The 24,286-nt window shown below is 41.7% G+C and overlaps 1 pseudogene; it reads right to left on the bottom strand.

The window, feature by feature from the left end:
- Positions 1–5,529: 5,529 nt before the first annotated feature.
- LOC128245986 (uncharacterized) lies at positions 5,530–21,085 on the bottom strand (annotated as a pseudogene).
- Positions 21,086–24,286: the final 3,201 nt, after the last annotated feature.

Below are 24,286 nucleotides of genomic sequence, written 5' to 3' on the forward strand. Positions count from 1 at the left end.
GTGTTTAAATGCACTAGTCATTTGAACACTCTAAGGGTTTATTTTCTTTAAATTGACAGTAATATGCAGCGCCCTAATCTTAATCATCACCATAATCAACAACATCATCACAACCACTATCATCATCACCATAATCACAACCACTACCACCATCATCATCCCCACCACCATCATCATCATCATCATCATCATCATCATCATCATCATCATCATCATCATTATCACAACCACCATCATCATCTCCACAATCACAACCACCACCATCATCTCCACAATCACAACCACCACCATCATCATCATCATCATCATCCCCACCACCATCATAATTACCAACGCCAGCATCATCATAACTATCATCATTATCATCATCATCATCCTCATCATCATCATCATCATCATCATCATCTTCATCATCATCATCATCATCATCATCATCATCATCATCATCATCATCATCATCATCATCATCATCATCATCTTGATCATCATCATCATCAACATCATCATCCATCATTATCATCATCATCATCTTCATCAACGTCATCACCATCGTTTTTGTTGAAATATTTTTTAGCTTTATAATAAACGGTTAGGTTAATCCTCTTTATGTGGCAAAAGGGCACAGTTGCACCCCATATAAGCAATTTCTGCTTTATGCGTTGAGCGTCGCCGCATAAACGTTTATGCGTTGAAAATCACCTCATAAACGAAAAAAATTACGTTTATGCGGCGATGCCGCTATGCGGCGTTAAAGAGCTGTCAGAGGCTGCCAATGTCGGCTGTGGAACCGCACACAAAAATCTGACCACCAACCTTATTTCTAACAATAAGGTAACAGTATGAATCCTAAAATATTTTTAACATTGTGAACAGGTACTCGGCCGTGATCTCATCCGGGCGCTTAGAAGAGAAGAGGAGTGACATCCCGGTCAACCTGAGGGCACCTGTGTTGCCAGGTAACGAGGCTAGCCAAGTTACCGGCTACGCAACGTGCCCGAGGGTCGAGTTTTTTATATTTGGAACAGAAACTCATAATTGATATTTTTCTAGTACATCTTAAAAAGCGCATTTTGGTACATTTCACCAAAAAAGCGCGTGCGATGATGTTTACTGACGTCATGACGCGCAGTATCTTTTTATTCACTGCTTACGTCAATAAGTCCCGTCAGTTTTACGTCTTTTAAGGGTTATTTTGTTTTGTTTTCAATTAATATTTTTTGAAAAGTTCATGTGAATGAACCTCATCTATTGAAATATCATATTAATGGTTATATAAAGTGTGTAATAAAAGAAATTAACAATATAACGTCACAGCGCGTGACTCATCTGGCATGGGGGGGGGGGGGGGTTGCCATATGGCTGAATTCACCGAAAATGCCTAGCCAGAAAAAGTCGTCTTACACCCCCATGTAAGATGAGTCACGCGCAACAACGCGCATCTTCTTATTTCTTTTATTGTATGGTTGATAAAAAGTATATCATGCCATTTCAAAACAGCGCAATTAGAAATATAAGTATGCAATACTTTTAATTAAAATTGAAAATAAATAATCGTAAAACCGATTTTAGAGGAACTGTTTGACGTCAATAGTGATTTAAAATTACTGCACTTTTTGACGTCAGTACCCAACGTCGCACGCGCTTTTTGTGAAATGTTCAAAAGGGCGTTTTCTACGTCATGTTTTCCACAAATTCATAATTTTAGATATGCAAGAAAAATATCAATTATGTATTTTCGGTCCGGATCGCAAAACCCGACACTCGGACACGCTGCGTGGCCAGTAACTCATTTATTTTTCAACATATATCATATTAACATAATGCATCAAGAACATATATATATATATGCTTAAACATTTCTATGTTGTGTTGAAAGGCATTCTTTATCGCTTTATCGATGTGTCTGCTGTTTATATTAGTTGTTTAGAATATTGAGTACTTCCCATTTATTTCGATGGGTTTCAAACTTATATTTGTTTAATGCTATTTGCTCTTTATTTATTCTTAGTTTCAGATAATGCAAATATGCATCGAAAGATAATTGTCTGTCATTACATTTTGTTGAGATTTTCTAAAATTTCATTAAGATAATTAAAAAATTACAGATATTACTGTACTTGTTTTTTTTTACTATTCCCAATAGGGCTTCGTGTTTGTTAATTGTGATATTCATTGGCGTCAATGCAATAAAGTTGTTTAATTTGTTCCATAGCTGTTGTGTTTTTTGACATTCCCAATATAAATGTTCAATTGATTCTACATTTGAATTGCAAAATGTACATAGACTGCAGTCAACTAATTTGAGTTTAAACAGTAATTTGTTTGTCGGAAAGCCTCGTTACCGGCTTACGCGCGTGCCCTAGGGTCGGATTTTTCTATCCATACCGGAAACACATTTATAGATACTAATAATTCTCCATTAGGATAATGCCCCACTTCATACTGCGGCGACCACTCAGCATGCGATTAGCGTCCTAGCGCTGGAGGTTCTCCCACAAGCGCCATACTCACCTGACCTGGCCCCGTTTGACTTTGCTATTTTCCCGGAGTTAAACTCCCACCTCAAAGTTCGCCCATTTAAAAGTTTACGAGAGCTAAAGACAGCTGCAAACGCATCGATACACCAGTACCCGGCAGAGTACATTCGGGATACCATCTTCAACAAATGGCCAAAGAGATACAAACGCTGTGTACAATGGTCCGGTGCCTATTTTGAGAAGAAGTGAGATCACACCAGGCCCCAATAACACGAAAACACTTCAGTCAAATCTCAATCTCAGCTCATTTTACCACAAAGCATCAGAAGTTATTGAAAATAACATGAGTTTACACCTTTGATAAGGAATTTTATTAAACAATATCATGTTGAAGTATGACTTTGGTCAAGATCCCAAGGGAATACTTTTCTACAGTCAAAGATGTATTTAGGTACAATCCTTGTTTCTTAACAACTACTCAAGCATACTTTTTGCTTTGGAGTTAATTTGTGGGAGTCATAATAAACAAGTTGATTAGTTTCAATATAAATAGGTTAAACACAAAATTTAAATACTAATTTTGATAGGTTGGCTTTTATAAACAAAACGATAAAGTTATAGGCTAAAACACAATTTTGTCGGTGAATTTAAGGCGTTCCACACCGCAAAAGTTGGTTTTAAGGGCCTTAGCTTAAGATGGTTTTATGTTACCATTGCTTTTTAATCCTTATACTAACTATACTGTATAGTTAGTATAAGGATTAAAAAAAAGGACAAAGGTATGGATTGTAACAATGACAAAGGTGTTCACAGGGTAATAGTTGAAAGTCAGGCGCGTAGCTGACTATACGTACGCGGCCGAATCCACCTGATTTTGACAAAAAATCAGCCAAAGTTGCACTATGCGTACTTGACTAAAACTGTCCATTTTCCAGTACTAAAAAAACCCTTAGAACGCCCAGAATGCACCCTGTTAATCAAATATTTCCGAGGGAGCATGCCCCCGAACCGCCTAGCCCAATAATGAATCCACATGAATATAAGGCTAGCTACACCCCTGACAGTCAAGCCTCAAAGTAATAGCATTGTGTATTAAATATGGCTGCAGTACTCTCAAATGCTTTAAACCAATTTTGATTCATTTTAATACTACTTCTACAAACGTTATATATTGCACTTCCTTTTAAAAGGTTTACAGCAGAAAAATGTCCTTATGAACACCAAAGACCCATACAGAAGACCAATACAGAAAGACCCATACTGGAGCCCTATTACAGAATTATTATTTTTTTAATAAAGAATGAGCCTTTTCCTTAGAGTCAAGAATTTCATTATTTGCCGTGTTGCACTCTCAAAGATGCTTATATGCTTAATGTATATTCTGGCATTAATTTATGGAAACTGAAGCTTTAAAACTAAAAAAACTATAGAAAGTGTTAGGTTTTGAAAGAAATTTTACAATTTAGAATTTCACATGTTAAGTTATAAGATTCTAAAAAATGTTAAGAAATTTTTGCAATACAGCCCCTGTTCTACTAAAAATTAATACAGCAATCGAAATAATTAACTGTAATTATGAAAACATAGGCAAATGGTATTGTCTCTAATAGAAACAACACTTAATACTTAAAACGCCATTGGACATTTCGTATAATCAGTTTGTTTTTATTTAATTATTATGATAATAACTGGCTACACACTTGATGTAAACAAGAAAAATACATTGACATGTTAGCAGATGTTCACTTATGCATTCATGATAGTTTCCTATCAACTATTATCTTAAAAGTATTTTAAATTACGATTAGACACTAATACACTGTTTTACTAATTAAAGGGCACTAACTTTTGTTAGACAGAGCGAAAAGTGACAGGGATGGCAACAGCCCGTGATGACCAAAATTCCTATGAAGTCTTATGAGTGAAGGTACAATACTGTTGGAGCTTAATTCTGCACAAGATATGTACTTCATACACTGTTTTACTTATTAAAGGGCACTTACTCTTGTTTAACGAAGTAAAAATACATAAAAATCGCAGATGCATAATTTCCCATGCTAACCAACATTTCAATGATGTTTCATGAAAGCAGGTGTAATACGATGCTGGAGATGATTTTAATGTAACATTATGCACTTGAATATTTAATATTTTCATTTCTTAACATGACATGAATGTCAACATATTGTGGTTTTCTGGTGATAACATTTGCCTTTTGTTTATTATAAATTAAACAAAACTGAATCTGGCATCAATATTGTTATTACTGCCTCAATGTACGCTTTTATTTACACATTTGATAATTGTGTATATATACGAATACGAATAAAACAAATTATGTATTATTTAACAAAACACATATATACATGTAAACAACATTTTCTGATAAATGTGTAACAATGTTTCCAATCTACAGCATATCAATTAATACTAATTTTAAATTGTCTTCATAAAAATAACTTACAATGGGTTTTTACTATGGTAATCCATTTGCGCCATAAGCGCCACGTTTTGTTAAAATAAGAAAATACAGCTTTGAAGTAATTATCATTTTTTGGAAAAAGGTTTTGTACATGTGTACATGTGTTTTTTTTAAATGCAATTATCAGTTCATTAATGTGGACAAATACAATACTGACTTACCTATTAACATTAATAAATGCATGGCCATATCACCATTATAAAATTCACTTTCAAAAACATTCACATTAATATATCCATAAATGTATTTAAATGTATAATCATAGAACAACAAATATAAACTACAATAAAACAAAAGAGAAACAGGCTGAGCCATCAAAATACACCAGCAGTTAAGACACCAAAAGAATGGAAAGTGGACACAAATGGTCCACCATCTTTCATCAATAATGTTTGTACTTGGTAACAAACTACAAATTTTTGTATCACAGTATATGCACTTAGTCAAAATGCTAACATTTTTATTTATTCAGATATGTACACTTTGTTATAATTACAACAATTCTACATCTAAAGTTATGAAGATCTTAATATTACTGTCTATCACAGCGTGTGCACTGTGTCACAAATGCTATAACTTTGTATCGCGTACAGCAGATCTAGGTCTGGTTGGAATGGTTGGTATGGTGACGTTTTCCACAACAGTACACTCTCCATCATTCTGAGCCTTGGCCACAGCTAGATGGATGAACTGTACCCAGGGCTCATTGTTTTGTTGGCCTTTTGCCTTAAACACATAGTTCTGGTCTGTTGTGAAGATTTCAAACGCCTTTGGAATATCACAAATGCCTTTGCGAACAGCTTTCACACTCTGTATTTCTCGCACTGGTAACATTTCTTTTCTCTATAAAAACAACTTAATTTTATGATATTATAGATGGTATACGCAGATTTATTTTTTATTAAACTAAGCCTTAACTTACATTGATAGTAAAATTGCTTGACACCGTACCATACACAGATGAACAAGACCATCGGAATATTTGTAACATTCACATCCTTTTAATTTGTAAATTTAATTAAATTGGAGGTGAATATTTAAAGATGAACATTTTTTTTCATTCCTTATACAAGAACATGTAAGTTATCACATTGACATTCATAATCAGATATCTACTTGGCACTGCATGTTTGATTAGCACTCTATTTACAGGGATGTCAAACAAGCGAGCGTCTGGACAAAATCCACACAGTGTGACCTTGACATTTTACCAAACAATATGGATTGAAATGCCTCCTTCTCATACGTGGAAAACAATTGTGTTATTATAAGATTTCCTACTGGAATAATTACAGCCAGGACAAGACAAAGTGGAGGTATGTTCACCTTAAATAAGTCATTGACATGGAAGTTTGACAAATGACCTTAACGTGTGACATTGACCTTTGACGAAAAGTCTTTGGTCTTGCACTTAACATGCCAGCTTCACATGGTGAACATTTGTGACAAATAACTTAAAAATTACCAAGTGAATTATCAAGTTGGACTTACTGATGGACATACAACCGGACGCACTAACATACACCTGGTTGACCGCTGTTGTGGTAACTACGTCTATCTGACGCAACAAATATAGAGTGAAATAAAATCTGAGGTGATTTATGTTTCACCATGCCCTTACTTTCAGCTTACACAATCTAATTCCAGTTAGACTTTGAAGTCACATAGGAATAAGGTCTCATGTCAGTTAAATTAAGGTTATGTAAAGTGTTACATATGGAATCACTTACCTGTAGGTCTAATATCAGTTACAATTCAGTGAATATAAAATGTAACATATCGAATCACTTTTGCTGTAGGTTATCTGGCTGCCGGAGAGAGTGAAGTATCGGGTCTTCCACCGCTTCAAAAACTTCCAGCGCCCTTTCTTCTCCTTCAACTGACCCTGTTCAATGGAGAAAAGTAAATATTCTATTTTTAAAATTATAAACAGCTGAGTCGTGACTGGGCTGCCAGCGGGCAGTAAAATCTGGCAAGATTCAAGTGTACACAAACTATCATGCCTGGATTGCCATCATGCATCAATCACCAGTACAATTCAAGTATGATTTAAAAATTCAAATATTAAAAAAAACTGTTAACATACAGCAATGACTGGACTTCCATCAGGCATCAGTTCAGACATTTTCTCCGGGTGGTTACACATGAAGCAGGCCCAGTACTTGCGAGAGGCGTTAAAATCGAACACATCAGTATCGGTCACCATGGAGCTCCTGAAGCAAGGCATCCTGGTCCTGGAAAATGTTTGGATAAGACTGCATTCAAATAGAGAGAACTTGTATAATTGAGAATACATTTTGGACACATATTTTTTAGCAGTAACATATATAAACACTTTTGATAAATTCTAATTGGATTTAAATAACATGCATATATATGCAAACCAAAGACATTCACATATATTTACTTTATTTACCGCCAATACATTATCATTAGGGATGTTACCTTTGCTGATTGGAAGGATGAGGTGACAAGTGTGATATAGCCACTGTTTCCTTTCTCCGGGTAGAGCGCATCCCGGCAATGTTTAAGGCTGCTCACACTTAAATCCTGTTGGCTTAACGCTGAGGCTGACTGGGCCTATAAATAGATAGAATGTCATACAGTATTTCTATTCATAGCCTTTCTGCAAAGCAATGTTAACAGCTGCTCATACATAAATCCTTCCGACTCATAGCTGAGGCTGACTTGGCCTATAAATAGATAGGATGTCATACAGTGTTGCTATTTATAGAACTTAACTCCTGCTGGCCCAGTGTAGACGCTGACAAGGTCTTTAAATAAATATGATGACATACAGTGTTGCTATCTATAGAACTTAAATCCTGCTGGCCCAGGGCTGACGCTGACTTTGTCTATAAATAGATAGGATGTCATACAGTATTGCTTTATATAGAACTTAAATCCTGCTGGCCTAGGGTTGACGCTGACTCGGTCTATAAATAGGTAGGATGTCATGCAGTATTGCTTTATATAGCACTTAAATCCTGCTGGCCTAGGGCTGACGCTGACTATGTCTATAAATAGATAGGATGTCATACAGTATTGCTTTATAACATTTATAAAGAACTTAAATCCTGGTGGCTCAGGGTTAACGCTGACTAGGTCTTTAAATATATAGGATGTCATTCAGTGTTGCCAGCTATAGAAATTAAATCCTGCTGGCCCAGTCCTGACGCTGACTGAGTCTATAAATAGGTTCGATGTCACACAGTGTTGCTGTCTATAGAATTTAAATCCTGCTGGCCCAGGGCTTACGCTGACTAGGCCTATAAAAATATGAACAACTACCTTAAACGTCAAGAATGAATTTCTTCATTAGTGTGATTTTTTTCACTTTAACTTAACTCAGAGAGTTCATACCTGGACAGCCAGGAACAAGTGTGAATAGTTCTTCAGAAGTGTGAATATCTTCAATATGACTTCACTCTATGACTTCAGACCTGGACAGCCTGGAACAAGTGTAAATTTTATTCACTATACTTCACTCAATGAGTTCAAACCTGGACAGCAAGAAACAAGTGTGAATTTCTTCACTATAACTTCACTCTATGACTTCATACCTCGACATCCAGGAAACAAGTGTGAATTTCTTCAGTAGTGTGAATTTCTTCACTATAACTTCACTGAATGAGTTCGAGCCAACGGGGTTCGAATGTTCTAAATTCTAGTTTTTGTTAATAAGTTATTTTCAGAGGCATATGTCCGCCTTTCGCATACTATAACGAAGATACCAACCTGGATGATGGTGTGAGACTAAGCTGACTGGATCTGTTGCTGTGTGGGACTTGTAGTTGCTGTTGCTACTGCTGCTGTTGCTGCCTCACACCAACGACATGACTGGGGTAGGCTGGGTTGCCAACAGTGATAATGGTCATAGTTCCCTCTGTCTGGCTGGATACGGACCGCATCTCCTTTTGACCCGAGCTAAAGTAGGGATATGTGAGGCTGACAATTAAGGAGCAAACTTTATGCTGATGAAGGGACACCCTATAGGCTGATAAAGGGGCACCCAATGAGTTAATAAAGGCGCACCTTTCAGATTGATAAAGGGGCATACTATAGGTTGATAAAGGGGCACCCTATAGGTTGATAAAGGGATACAATATAGGCTGATAGAGGGGCACCCTATAGGCTGATAAAGGGGCACCTTATAAGACAGTGAACCAACTGCTTTATCACTGCTTGGATCTAACGGGTTGCCATGGAAACTACTAAACCTTCCAATAAGCTCTGCACCGACTGCTTTAGCACTGCTTGTATTTAACTGGTTGCCATGGTAACTACTAAACCTTTCAATAAGCTCTGCACCGACAGCTTTAGCACTGCTTGTATTTAACTGGTTGCCATGGTAACTACTAAACCCTCCAATTAGACAGGGCACCGACTGCTTTAGCACTGCATGTATTTAACTCGTTGCTTTAGTAACTACTAAATCTACCAATGATACAGGGACGATACGTTCTTAACCACGGGTGTATTATTCTGGTTGTCATGGTTTCCACTAATCCTACCAATGAGTTAATATAGACATCTTCTAAACCACTATTTTTATTTATTGACTTGGTTACCATGGTAGCACCTACCAATGAGACAGTACCTACCGCCCCAACGATCTGCACAATTTGATGAATGAACTCTGGCTGCTGTTCAGCTAGCAGTTTCAGCGCGTTCACATGGTCGATGAAAACAGCGGGGTTTGCAGTCGCCATGTCAACAAACATAGCGAGAATGAGGGGCACGAGTGTGCTCACGGTCAGTTAGTTACAGAACGCTGCAACGTGGCCCTCCAGCGCCTGAAAATGAATCGATGGGATGTATGCTGAAAAATATGGTCTCTTTGAACGATGGAGCAAGTAAAGGTATCTCCATATCATCAGTTATGTTTCAAAATACAATCCTGTCTCCAACCTAAAATCAGTATTAACCGCAACCTCTCCAGTATCTCTATTGACCCTATGGTTTCGATTTGGTTCTAAATGAAACCAACATGTTTCTCGAAAAACTGAGTTTGCGACCTTAAAATCTCATATATTGTAGAAAAACATCAAATTTCGGACGCATCTATAATTTGTCACCATGACGTCGACATTTGACCTACTAACCCATAAATCAGTACGGGTAAACTTATATCAATGACCAATGAACATATGAAGTTTAAAAGTATACACCGAATACTAGTAGTTCAAAACGATTTTTAATAGGGATCAAAGGTGTGACGCCGTCACGGACTACAACGATCCCAGACAAAGTAATTCCTTTTTTTCCTCTGAATTGGAGGCGATACCAAAATTGCACGTATGCGCTTTGATCTCTCAGTCCGTTTACCGATTCCCGTCTCGCCCAACACTCTCTCCCACCTCTCATCCCCTCTCACCTTGTGTTTAGATTTTGCGATCAACACCTGGAGAAGACTGATGCGTTCGGTTACACCACATGACTCCATGAACGATACCAGCTCCGACACGTGTCGCGTGACGGGCTCCGGGTTCTGTGTGACAATCTGGGGTAGCTACCTCGCCAGGGCGTACTCGCCTTAAAGTAAAAAGGGTGGTTAATTGAGTAGATGCATGATGTGTTGTAACAACCATAAGGTTCTTATCCTGGATGCGGGGTACATAAAAAGTAGTTTATACCGTAACCGAACATGTGGTGTACCGCCAGCACTAGCGGATCTATGGTGCGCACCACCCCACACCGCCCTAAAATCGTCAACAAAACAGAACAAAATATACAAGAAATGCACGAATTCGGACATTGAAATGTTTTATTGTCATTGGACAGTACCCAAAACCTCCCTGTCAACACCTTAAAACGAACAAATTTTGGTTCTGATAGAGGAGTGCAAGTCAAAAGGTTACGCCACTTAACGCCCCCTCTTACACCAGATCCTTAATACTACCCCTGTACAAAGCCAGCCACTGAACGAACTAATTTCAAATATTTTGTTTGATGCAAACATCATCACCAACACCAACATCAACACCAACACCAACACCAACACCAACACCAACACCAACACCAACACCACAAACATCAACAGTTTCATCAGCAGCATCGATCCTTTAGTCTAATGGAATCATTGTTTGTACCTACGTTTTAATTGTGTTTGTTTCTAATCGTAAGTCAATCTTATATTATTTAAAATCATGAGCTTAAAGTGTACGCTTTTGATTTCACAAATAGAAAGAACCCTTGGGCCGTTGGACTGAAGCATCTTAAATTGTACATTTTCCATAAGTTCAACGATTTCCTAAAATGTTTTATGTCACTGGTAGAAAGTGTTATGCTCAGTAAATATTCTGCATTTAACAAATTCAAAGTTTTTAAAAATGAATAATCTATTTTCAATCATCATTTTTTTCAAGAAAAATAACAATTCCAATTTTACACCTAATGATCTTCCAATATGCAATCTGTAAATCGCAGCCAGTACGTTTTCTCTCTCGGGCATTAGAGTAGCTTCCGTTTTAAACTTTTAAAATTTCTAAACATACTGATAATGTCGAAGTCCTCGTATTCCAGACATCTTATCCCTAGCGTAGAAAGCTGTGTTGCAGTTTCACCGGTTCTGTCACTGGAAATGTTGTGGAGCTGTCATGCGATGGGCGAGGCTGCTCTTTAAGCCAACGGTTTATATGCGAGCTGATGCATACACAGACAGACATGCGAATTTCAAGCTAAGAACTGGACTTTTCGGGCGAGCTGGTCTATTTTGATTTTCTTCAATCCCGATGAAACACATTTGTTTACAGTGTTTTTGTGCATATTTTCTACAATATCACAATATGGATATTTATACCTTCGTCTCAGATCGGCGTTACCAAAAAAACAAGTGGTTGCGGACGGAATATCTGCAATATCATAAGATGGACATTTAAAGCTCCGACATGTTTCAAAAGTAAATTATTACATGATAAGGAATAACAACATTTAAATGATTAGTGTTTATTTTATTTTTAGGAAATGTATTATCATATGCCTCGTCATTTTTCTAAACTTTGCATTGGCTCAAACTCAAAATCTGTTCTAGGGTATCGCATAATACTTAGTCCACATATTACTTGATACAATACGCATGACATTGTATAAGAAATTAACCTGTTAGTTATGCACCTTGTTAATTGAAAATTTTAGTAACGGACTATTTACACCATGCGTTAAAGGGGCTGTATCACAGATGATAAAATAGCGGGAAAAAAAAGAGAAAATTGTCGAAAAATGACAGAAACTTGGCATCGATGTGTACAATGCATTGAAACTTAATTACTGAAGTACCACATAGTTTACAATTTATTAAAGTTGAGCAGTTATTTCGTATTTTTCCATTAAAAAAGTTACTGGGTATGTCTACCAGGTAGAATTCATTCCTTATGCGTAATTGGCTAGTCGGTGTTATGACGCGATATTACCGAGATAGGTTTATAGCTTAGTTATGTCCCGCGATTAGAGTAAGCATTAACAGCTCTGTAGGTAAGACATTGGACTTCAATTTTGGCGACGCGGGTTCGAACCCGGTCTCCGACACATTTTTATTTTTACATTTTGGTACTTTTTTACAATTATGATATCAAAGCGTGACACATTCTATTAGATAATTGTCCTGAGATTCGTAACAGAAAACAACTTTTTTTGGTGCCAATCTGTGATACAGTCCCTTTAAATGTTGTGTTTGTATTCCAGCCGTCCTAACGCACCTTAAGAATAAAATTGATTCTTTGTTAAAGCTACGGATTGAATCAGTGTCAGGTCACATCTGCTAGTGTGCCACAACCAGCAGAGATGACTTATCGCTTGATCATGAGAAAGAAGAGTCCATTATTTGGCACTATCGAACATGAAGGTCATTAAGAATCATTTGGTTAATATCCCATTGAAAAAAGTTATGAGCGCTTTTAACATTGAAATCCTGCACATTTTGAAGAATGCCCTTCTTTGCATATGTTAGAGTTACGGAAAATGGAGCCAGTGCAGCGAGTGCAGCGAGGCCACAGACCGAAGACACTCGTACCATTTCTTGTAGATCGCAATAATGAACTCATTTGGTGTTTGCACTAAGTCGACCCACTAGCTCCTTCTTTAAATAGTCGTGTGATGTTTTTGCGCGAAAGTAAAACCACAAAAATCACCCAGCATTGCGAGGACACTAGTTCTGGCTTCCATAACTGTAATGTTGATATTTATTTTTTGATGTTTACAACACGTCCAAAAAGGTAATATATAATGTGTTCGCTGAAGTTCTTTAGCTACGAGGGCACCTGGAAGGTAAAAACACAGCCCTTTTCCCTGGTATATCCCCGAGGGGGGCGTGGTAACAATTGACTGGTGCATTATATAAGAGAGGAAATCAAAATTGAGCATGCAAGATTGTTTTATCAATGGCGATGGTTTATCACAATGTCATGTACTTACACTGAGAGTGGCTCCAAGATTTTTCTATGCACATAGGTAAACAATCATCTTATTCACAGATGCTGTGCACATATCCATACATTTGGCTTCATTTAGAATGAAACTTCATAAATAAGTATGCGCATATTTGTTTTTTTTATCTCCATTTTGCAAAATTGAAATCTGAATCACATGATTTTTTTCAAACGAACTTGTATTGCTTGAAAATTAACGTGTCAAATTAAAAATGCTACCCACGGTAAGATAAAAATAAATCCGTTTGATGGTTGTAATCATTCAATGGCGGCTTTATTGATAAATTTCCTCGATAAAAAACTATGAAATTCACATCATCAACATCCGGAAGTAGTGATAACATACATGTCTGAATCATTCGGCCGCTCTGATCAGAGTAAATTTTGAGGTCAATAAGTAGACTGGTACCCTGATTTACTTTTCCAAAAATATAAAGTTATATACAGGTACGCGGCATATGGTTTTTAGTTAACATTAATAGTATTTGAACAATAAATACCAAAAATCATGTTGTATTTAAAAAATTGCTAAGTGCCATGCGATGACTAGTTAAATAAACTTTGTATCGAAAAGAAAATATCACGGAAACATGCAAATTATGTCGAAAAAAAAAGATCAGGGACCGACTTCGGAATACCAACATTGTATACAAAGGATAACACTACTTTTTTTAACCAACTTTCCTGGTGGTTTTCTACTTAGACCGCACGCTTTATTCGCTTTTATTACGTATGAATTCACAAGACATTTCGAATGCGCGACGGGCACCACGGTTAGCTGATACTAATTTCTTTTCGGATAAAAGAGAAAGAGGGTACCAGTATATCAATACAGAGCATTGAACGGAAAAACTTCGATGCATACTTTTCCAATATGTTCATATTCTTATTGCATATAATCTGACCGTATGCAAGAATATTCATGTGGTTAACCCGATTAACTCACTCGCTACGTATGCATTTATTGTGCTTCATTAAAAGAACATACAGTTAGCTTGAATTGTTAGGAGAACTATTTTTATTGGATGTTGTGATTGTAATCAGTTCTGATACTACTTTGATTATTCAAATTCGCTAACGGCAATCCAATCAAAATACAGCGTATGAATACATTACGTCAGTGAACCCTCAGATGCGGCTTGAAAATGCAGACATCGCGGTTATGACTATGAACTAGGCCACAAGTGCCCTAGTCCAAAAAGTGTTACATACGGGTTCATGTTTTATATTAGCCCGTAGGCAAGAATTAATTAATAACATGGCTAAATGTTTGGATCTACCTAATTGAAGTAGGAGAAAAGGATAGCCAAATGTATACGTTCTGGAGCATGCAAAGTTACGCCCTGGCACTCTAATGTAAGCATAGGTACGCCCGGGCGTTCTGAAGTATAGATAGGTACGCCCGGGTACTCTGGATTATGCAAAGGTACGCACAGGCGTTCTGGAGTATGCAAAAGTACACCCGGGCGTTCTGGAGTATGCATAGGTACGCCCGGGCGTTCTGGATTATGCAAAGGTACGCCCAGGCGTTCTTGAGTATGCATAGGTACAACCGGGCGTTCTTGGGTGTGCATAGGTACGCCCGGGCGTTCTGGAGTATGCATAGGTACGCCCAGGCATTCTGGAGTATGCATAGGTACGCCCGGGCGTTCTTGGGTGTGCATAGGTACGCCCGGGCGTTCTGGAGTATGCAAAGGTACGCCCGATCGTTCTGGAGTATGCATAGGTACACCCGGGCGTTCTTGGGTGTGCATAGGTACGCCCGGGCGTTCTGGAGTATGCATAGGTACGCCCAGGCGTTCTGGAGTATGCATAGGTACGCCCGATCGTTCTGGAGTATGCATAGGTACGCCCAGGCGTTCTGGAGTATGCATAGGTACGCCCAGGTACTCTTGAGTATGCATAGATCGCCCGGGCGTTCTGGAGTATGCATAGGTACACCCGGGCGTTCTTGGGTGTGCATAGGTACGCCCGGGCGTTCTGGAGTATGCATAGGTACGCCCAAGCGTTCTGGAGTATGCATAGGTACGCCCGGGCGTTCTTGGGTGTGCATAGGTACGCCCGGGCGTTCTGGAGTATGCATAGGTACGCCCAGGCGATCTGGAGTATGCATAGGTACGCCCGGGCGTTCTGGAGTATGCATAGGTACGCCCAGGCGTTCTGGAGTATGCATAGGTAAGTCGGGCGTTCTGGAGTATGCATAGGTACGCCCAGGCGTTCTGGAGTATGCATAGGTACGCCCAGGCGTTCTGGAGTGTGCATAGGTACGCCCAGGTACTCTTGAGTATGCATAGATCGCCCGGGCGTTTTGGAGTACGCATAAATACACCCGGACACTCTGGAGTGTGCATAGGTACGACCGGGCGTTTTTTAAGTGTGCATAGGTACACCCGGGCGATCTGGGGTGTGCATAGGTACGAACGGGCGTTCTGGAGTATGCAAAGGTACGCCCGGGTACTCTTGAGTATGCATAGATACACCCGGGCGTTCTAGAGTACGCATAGATACGCCCGGATACTCTGAAGTATGCATAGGTACGATCAGGCGTTCTTAAGTATGCATAGCTACGACCGGGCGTTCTTGAGTGTACATAGGTACGCCCGGGCACTCTGGAGAACGCATAGATACGCCCGGATACTCTGGCGTATGCATAAGTACGACCGGGCGTTCTTGAGTATGCATAGGTACGACCGGGCGTTCTTGAGTGTGCATTGGTACGCCCCGGCATTCTGGTATATGTATTGGTTAGCCCGGGCGTTCTGGTGTGTGCACAAACTCGCACTGTCGGTCTGGAGTGTGCAAAGGCAAGCCCTTGCACTATGGAGTATGCATAGGTACGCCTGAGCACTTTGTTTTATGCACAGGTACGCCCGCGTACTCTGCAGTACGCATAGGTAAGCCCTTGCGTTCTGGACTATGCATATATAGGCTCGGACGTTCTGTAATATTCATAGTTACGCCCGGGTACTCTGTAGTATGTATATGTACGCCCGGCTCGCTGGAGTATGCATAGGTACGTCCGGGCACTCTGGAGTATGCAGAGGTACGCCCGGGCATATTGGAGTATGCATAGGTTCGCCCGGACACACTGTTGTATGCACAGGTACGCCCTCGTACTCTCTAGTATGCATAGGTACGCCCGGGTACTCTGGAGTATGCAAAGGTACACCCGGGCATACTGGAGTATGCATAGGTACGCCCGGGCAATCGGGAGTGTGCAAAGGTACGTCCGGGCAATCCGGAGTATGCAAAGGTACGTCCGGGCACTCTGGAGTATGCTTAGGTATGCCCGGGCTATTGGGATTATAAAAAGGTATGCCCACGTACTCTGCATTGTGAAAAGGTACACCCGGGTACTCTGGAGTATGCATAGGTAAGCCCGGTCACTCTGGATTAAGAAAAGGTACGCCATTGCGTTTTGGAGAATACATATATATGCTCGGGTGGACAGTAGTATGTATGGTACACCCGCTTGCTCTGTAGTATGCATATGTACGCCAGTGCTCTCTGGAGTATGCATAGGTACGCCCGGGCACTCTGTGGTATGCACAGGTACGTACGGGCACTCTGGAGTATGCATAGGTACGCCCGGGCACTCTGTTGTATGCACAGGTACGTATGGGCACTCTGGAGTACGCATAGGTACGCCCGGGCACTCTGTTGTATGCACAGGTACGTACGGGCACTCTGGAGTATGCAAAGGTGTGCCCGGGCAATCTGATGCCTCATATGTACGACTGCGTACTCTGTAGTATGCATAGATACGCCCGGTCACTCTGTTGTATGCACAGGTACGCCTGCGTACTCGGAAGTATGCAAAGGTACGCCCGGGCACTCTGGAGTATGCATAGGTACGCCCGGGTTCTCTGTTGTATGCACAGGTACGTACAGGCACTCTGGAGTATGGATAGGTACGCCCGGGCACTCTGTTGTATGCCCAGGTACGTACGGGCACTCTGGAGTATGCATAATTACGCCCGGGCACTCTGTTGTATGCACAGGTACGCCCGCGTACTCTGTGGTATGCGCAGGTAAGTACGGGCACTCTGGAGTATGCATAGGTACGCCCGGGCACTCTGTTGTATTCACGGGAACGTACGGGCACTTTGGGGTATGCTTAGGTACGCCCGGGCACTCTGTTGTATGCACAATTACGTACGGGCACTCTGAAGTATGCAAAGGTGTGCCCGGGCAATCTGATGCCTCATATGTACGACCGCGTACTCTGTAGTATGCATAGGTACGCCCGGTCACTCTGTTGTATGCACAGGTACGCCTGCGTACTCGGAAGTATGCAAAGGTACGCCCGGGCACTCTGGAGAACGCATAGATACGCCCGGGCACTCTGGAGTATGCATAGGTACACCCGGGTTCTCTGTTGTATGCACAGATACGCCCGGGCACTCTGTTGTATGCACAGGTTCGTACGGGCACTCTGGAGTATGCATAGGTACGCCCGGGCACTCTGGAGTATGCATAGGTACGCCCGGGCACTCTGTTGTATGCACAGGTACGCCCGCGTACTCTGTGGTATGCACAGATAAGTACGGGCACTCTGGAGTATGCATAGGTACGCCCGTGAACTCTGTTGTATGCACAGGTACGCCCGGTGTACTCTGTGGTATGCACAGGTTCGTACGAACACTCTGGCGTATGCATAGGTATGCCCGGGCACACTGTTGTATGCACATGTACACCCGAGTACTCTGTGGTTTGCACAGGTAAGTACGAACACTCTGGAATATGCATAAGAACGCCCGGGCACTCTGTTGTATTCACGGGTACGTACGGGCACTCTGGAGTATGCATAGGTACGCCCGGGCCCTCTGTTGTATGCAAAGGTACGCCCACGTACTCTGTAGTATGCATAGGTACGCCCGGTCACTCTGGATTATGCATAGGTACGCCCTGTGCACTCTGTGGTAAGCCCTTGCGTTCTGGACAGTGCATATATAGGCTCAGGCGTTCTGTAATATTCAAAGTTACGCCCGCGTTCTCTGTAGAATGTATATGAACGCCCGGCTCGCTGGAGTATGCATAGGTACGTCCGGGCACTCTGGGTTATGCAGAGGTACGCCCGGGCATTCTAAAGTATGCATAGATACGCCCGGGCACCCTGATGAATTCATAGATATTCCGGGACTATCGGGAGTATGCAAATGTACGCATGGTGTACTCTGGAGTATGCATAGGTACGTCCGGGCACTCTGGAGTATGCAGAGGTACGCCCTGGCACCCTGGTGTATTCATAGATATTCCCGGACTATCGGGAGTATGCAAAGGTACGCAAGGTGTACTCTTGATAATGCATAGGTACGTCCGGGCACTCTGGAGTATGCAGAGGTACGCCCGGGCATTCTAAAGTATGCATAGATACGCCCGGGCACCCTGGTGTATTCATAGATATTCCCGGACTATCGGGAGTATGCAAAGGTACGCAAGGTGTACTCTTGATAATGCATAGGTACGTCCGGTCACTCTGGAGTATGCAGAGGTACGCCCGGGCATTCTAAAGTATGCATAGATACGCCCGGGCACCCTGGTGTATTCATAGATATTTCCTGACTATCGGGAGTATGCAAAGGTACGCGCGGTGCACTCTGGAGTATGCATAGGTACGTTCGGGCACTCTGGAGTATGCAAATGTACACCCGGGCATAATGGAGTATGCATAGTTACGCCCAGGCTATCGGGAGTATGCAAAGGTACGCCCGGGCAATCGGGAGTATGCACAGGTACGTCTGTGCACTCTGGAAGATACAAAGGTATGCCCGGGCTATCGGGAGTAGGCAAAGGTATGCCAACGTTCTCTGTATTATGCAAAATTACACCCGGGCATTCTGGAGTATATAAAGGAACGCCCGGGCACTCTGAAGTATGCTTAGGTACGCCCGGTCACTCCGGATTAAGCATAGGTATTCCATTGCGTTCTGGAGAATACATATATATGCTCGGGCGGACTGTAGTATTCATAGTACACCCGCGTACTCTGTAGTATGTATATGTACACCCAGGCTCTCTGGAGTATGCATAGGTACGTCCGGGAACACTGTGGAATGCACAGTTACATACGGACACTCTGTAGTATGCAAAGGTACGCCCGCGTACTCTATAGTATGTATATGTACGCCCGGGAGATCTGGAGTATGCGAGGTACGCCCGGGCACTCTGGAGTATGCAAAGATACGCCCGGGCACTCTAGAGTATGCAAGTGTACGCCCGGGAAATCTGGAGTATACATAGATATGCCCAGGCACCCGGGAGTACGCAAAGATACGCCCGGGCATTCTGGAGTATGCTTAGGTTCATCAAGATGCTATGGAGTATGCAAAGGTACGCCCCGGCAATTTGGAGTATGTAAAGGTATGCCCGGGCACTCTGGGGTATGCGTAGATACGTCCAGGCACTCTGGAGTATGCATAGGTACGCCCGGGTTCTCTTGAGTATGCTTAGATACACCCGGGCCTACTGGAGTATCCATTGGTACGCCCGGGCACTCAATAGTATGCATAGGTACGCCCGGTCTCTCTGTTGTATGCACAGGTACGCCCGCGTACTCTGTAGTATGCATAGGTTCACCCAGTCACTCTGGATTATGTATAGGTACGCCCTTGCGTTCTGGAGAATGCATATATATATACATACTTCAGAGTGCGCGGGCGAACCTTTGCATAATACAAAGTACGCAGGCGTATCTTTGCATACTCCAGAGTGCCCGGGTGTACCTTTACATACTCTAGAGTCCCCGGACGTACTTTTGCACACTCCAGTGTGCCTATGATGTACCTGTTCATATTCCAATACGCCCGGGCGTACCTTTGCCTACTACAGAATACGCGGGCGTATCTATGCATACTCCAGAGTGCCCGGGCGTATCTATACATACTCCAGTACGCCCGGGCGTAACTCTGCATGAACGCCCGGACGTATCTTTGCATACTCCAGAGTATCTGGGCGTATCTATGCATAATCCTGAACGCCAGACAAACATTTGCATACTCCAAAGTGTTCGGGTGTACCTTTGCATACGCCAGAATAAAAGGGCGTACATTTAAATACTCCGGAGTGCCCGGGCGTGCATTGGCATACTCCAGAGTTCCCAGACGTACCTTTACATACTCCCGATTGCCCGGACGTACCTTTGCATACTCCCGATTGCTCGGGCGTACCTATGCATACTCTAGTTTGTCCGGGTGTGCATATGCATACTCCAGTATGCCCGGGTGTATATTTGCATACTCAAGAATAACCGGGCGTACCTATGTATAATGCAGAGTGACCGGGCGTACCTATGCATTCTCCAGAGTTCCCAGGCATATCTGTGCATACTCCACAGTGCCGGGGCGTAGATATGCCTAATCAAATACGCCCGTACATACCTATGCATACTACAGAGCGCCCGGTCGTACCTTTGCATATTCGAGATCGTCATGTTGAACCTTAGCATACTCCAGAGTGTCCGGGCGTATCTTTGCATACCCCAGAGTGCCCAATCGTACCCTTGCATACTCCAGAATGCCCGAACGTACCTTTGCATTCTCCAGAATGCCCGGGCGTATCTTTGCATTCTCCTGAATGTCCGGGCGTAACTTTGCGAACTCCAGAATGCCCGGGCATATCATTGCATTCTCTAGAGTGCCCGGGCTTACCTTTGCACACTCCAGAGTGCCCGAGCGTTGATAAACAGAGTTTGCGGGCATACCTTTGCATGCGCCAGTACTAGCGAGCGTACCTATGCATACTACAGAATGCCCGGGCATACCTATTCATAATCCAGAGTGCACGGACGTGCCTTTGCATACCCCATAATGCACGGGCGTACCTATGCATACTCCAAAACGACAGGGTGTATCTAAACATACTCAAGAGTACCCGGGCGTACCTTTTGCATACTCCAGTACGTACGGGCGTACCTATGCATACTCCACCGAGCCAGATGTACATATACATATTACAGAGTGACCGGGCGTGCCTTTGAATACTCCAGAACGCACGAGAATATATATATATATATAATAGGTACGTACGGGCAATCTGGCGTATGCCATGGTACGCCCGAACACTCTAAAGTATGCATAGGTACGCTCGGACGTTCTGGTGTATGCATATGTACGCTCGGGTAGTGGGGAGTTTTCATAGGTACGCCCGGGTACTTTGAAGTATGCAAAGGTATGCCCGGGCACTCTGGAGTAGGCATAGGTACGCCGAGGCACTGTGGAGTATGCAAAGGTATCTCGGGGGGGGGGGGGGTGAGGGCGAACTGATGTATGCAAAAGTACGCCCGGGCACTCTGGAGAATGCATATTTAATTCAGGGCGTACTGGAGAATGCAAAGGTACGCCCGGGCGTACTTGGGTATGCAAAGGTACATCCGGGCACTCTGGATTATGCAAAGGTATATCCTTGCACTCTTGAGTATGCCTAGGTACGCCCGGGCTCTCGGGAGTATGCATAGGTACGTCCGGGCGTTCTGGTATATGCATGGGTATACACGGGCGCTCTGGAGTATGCATTGGTAAACCCGGGCACTCTGTGGTATGCATATGTACACCTGGGCGTTCTGGAATAAACATGGGTACGCCCGTGCTCTCCGAAGTATGGATATGCAAGCCCGGGCGTTCTCGGGTATGCCTAGGGTATTCACATGCGTTCTGCAAAGATACGTCCGGGCGTCCTGTGGAGTATTCTACAGTACTCCCGGGTACTCTAGAGTATGCATAGGTACGCCCGGGTACTTTGTAGTATGCAAGGGTACACCCGTGCACACTGGAATATGCATAGGTACGCCCGGCTACTCTGGAATATGCATAGGTACGTCCGGGTACTCTCGATTATGCATAGTTACGCCCTGGCACTCTGAAGTATGCATAGGTAAGCCCAGCCGTTCTAGATAAGCATAGGTACGCCCGGGTACTCTAGAGTATGCATAGGTACGCCCGGGCACTCTTGAGTATGCATAGGTACACTCGGGTACTCTGGAATATGCATAGGTACACTCGGGTACTCTGGAATATGCATAGGTACGCTCGGATACTCTCGAAAATGCATAGATACGCCTGGGCACTCTGGGGTATGCCTAGGTACGCCCGGGCACTCTGAAGTATGCATGCGTACTATCGGACGTTTTGAAATTTGCATAGAAACTCTGTTGTATGCACTGATACGCATGGGCGTTCTTGAGTATGCATGTGTACGCCCGGGCTCTCTGGAGAATGGATATAGACGCCCGGGCATTCTCGAGTATTCATAGGGACGCAAGGGGCGTTCTAGAGTGTGCATAGGTACTCCTGGGCGTTCTGGAGTGTGCATAGGTACACTCGGGCGTTCTGGAGTGTGCGTAGGTATGCCCGGATAAACTAAAGTATGCATAGGTACGTCCGTAGAACGTTTGAATGTGAATTTAATTTTTGTCTTAAAATCAAATTTTGGCGTCTGTAAAATCATGTGTTTACTACATAATCCCAATTCATTGATCTGATTGGACAGATAAATAAGTAAAACCCTTAAGGGAGGCAAAAGCAAAAGCAGTTTAGGAACATATGCTAGAGAGTTTTTGATAACCAGTGTGGGGTATTAGGGCGGCGTATTTTTATTTCGTGTTGACATTTTAAAAACAATTCGGAACTCCTCAGCTATTTTTTCGTAAACAACCTGCACGAACAGCATCCGGTATAAGTTTGCAAATCCGGTTAACTTGCAAACTTAGTTTTTTTATTATCTTAGATATCAACTTCAAAAGCGACACATAGAAAGTTTGTCCATTAAATTAAAAATATTTTAAGTAAAATAAAAAAAAAAGAAATATGAAAATTTTAATTCCAAAATTGATTTCTCCCGTTGGCCACCAATTGGATTTTAGGTCCCCCGCAGGGTTTTGGCAAACTCCAATTGGAGAATTTTCCATATGAGCCGAAACGGGGGAAAAAATCAGCAATTTGAAAAAAATCAAATATTACAATTTGGAACAGAAAATTACATTTCTATGTATGTCTGTAGTACTAGATTCATAAACATAATTAAAATCTAATAAATAATCAAAAATTATGATTTTGTAAAAACGGCTCTCCAATTGGGGAAAATTCCAATTGGAGAATTCCACAGTCAATTTCTATAGATAAAAGCCACCAATTGGAGTTCACAGAAGTTGGTGATCACAGAAGTTGGAGGAATCACCAGTTGGAGACTTCCACCATATAACATCTGCTGGGGAGAAATAAAGTTGGGATATATACATGTCATGATATTATTGCTCATTAATTTAATATTGTAGATTATTCAAGAAAATAACATTGCAAGATGTTACCTGATTTCGAGTATTACATCGGTGTTTTCACTTGTGACGTTGTGTGCAATCTAAAACAGTGATCTTATATACAACTGCGTCAGATTTGCGAATTATTTATCCTTTTCTGAAGCCTTCTGGTCCTAGATGCTCGAAAATATTAAATACTTTTAAAAAAGAATAACTTACTAATTTTCATTTCCTGGTGGGCTCAATTTGTGTCTTTCAGTTAATCGAATAGGTTAGAGAACACCATCTTATATTGTCAGTAGGTACATTAAACTATGTTGACTTAGTGACAAACTTAATTTGATCACTCCAATTTAAAGAAAAAAACATTTCGATGTGTATCTTTTATCCTATGCAAAAGTGGCTTCTTTTTATTATTTCGTTTCCATTACTCACGGTATGTTTTTTTCTTGCCATATGAAATGGGTACATATATATGTATGATAGCACTATCACGAACCTATTACCAGTATAGGTTAAACAATTATTTATAAGTCAGTGATATTATTTATAAATGTTCTATAATATTGTGTATTGACTTAATACTTCGTAAAAAAATAAGCTCAACAATCATTCTTTGTTTCAGAATTCATCCATTTCAAATGATTCT

The sequence above is a fragment of the Mya arenaria genome, chromosome 9, assembly GCF_026914265.1.
Source record: "Mya arenaria isolate MELC-2E11 chromosome 9, ASM2691426v1".
Classification (NCBI taxonomy): Eukaryota; Metazoa; Mollusca; class Bivalvia; order Myida; family Myidae; genus Mya; species Mya arenaria.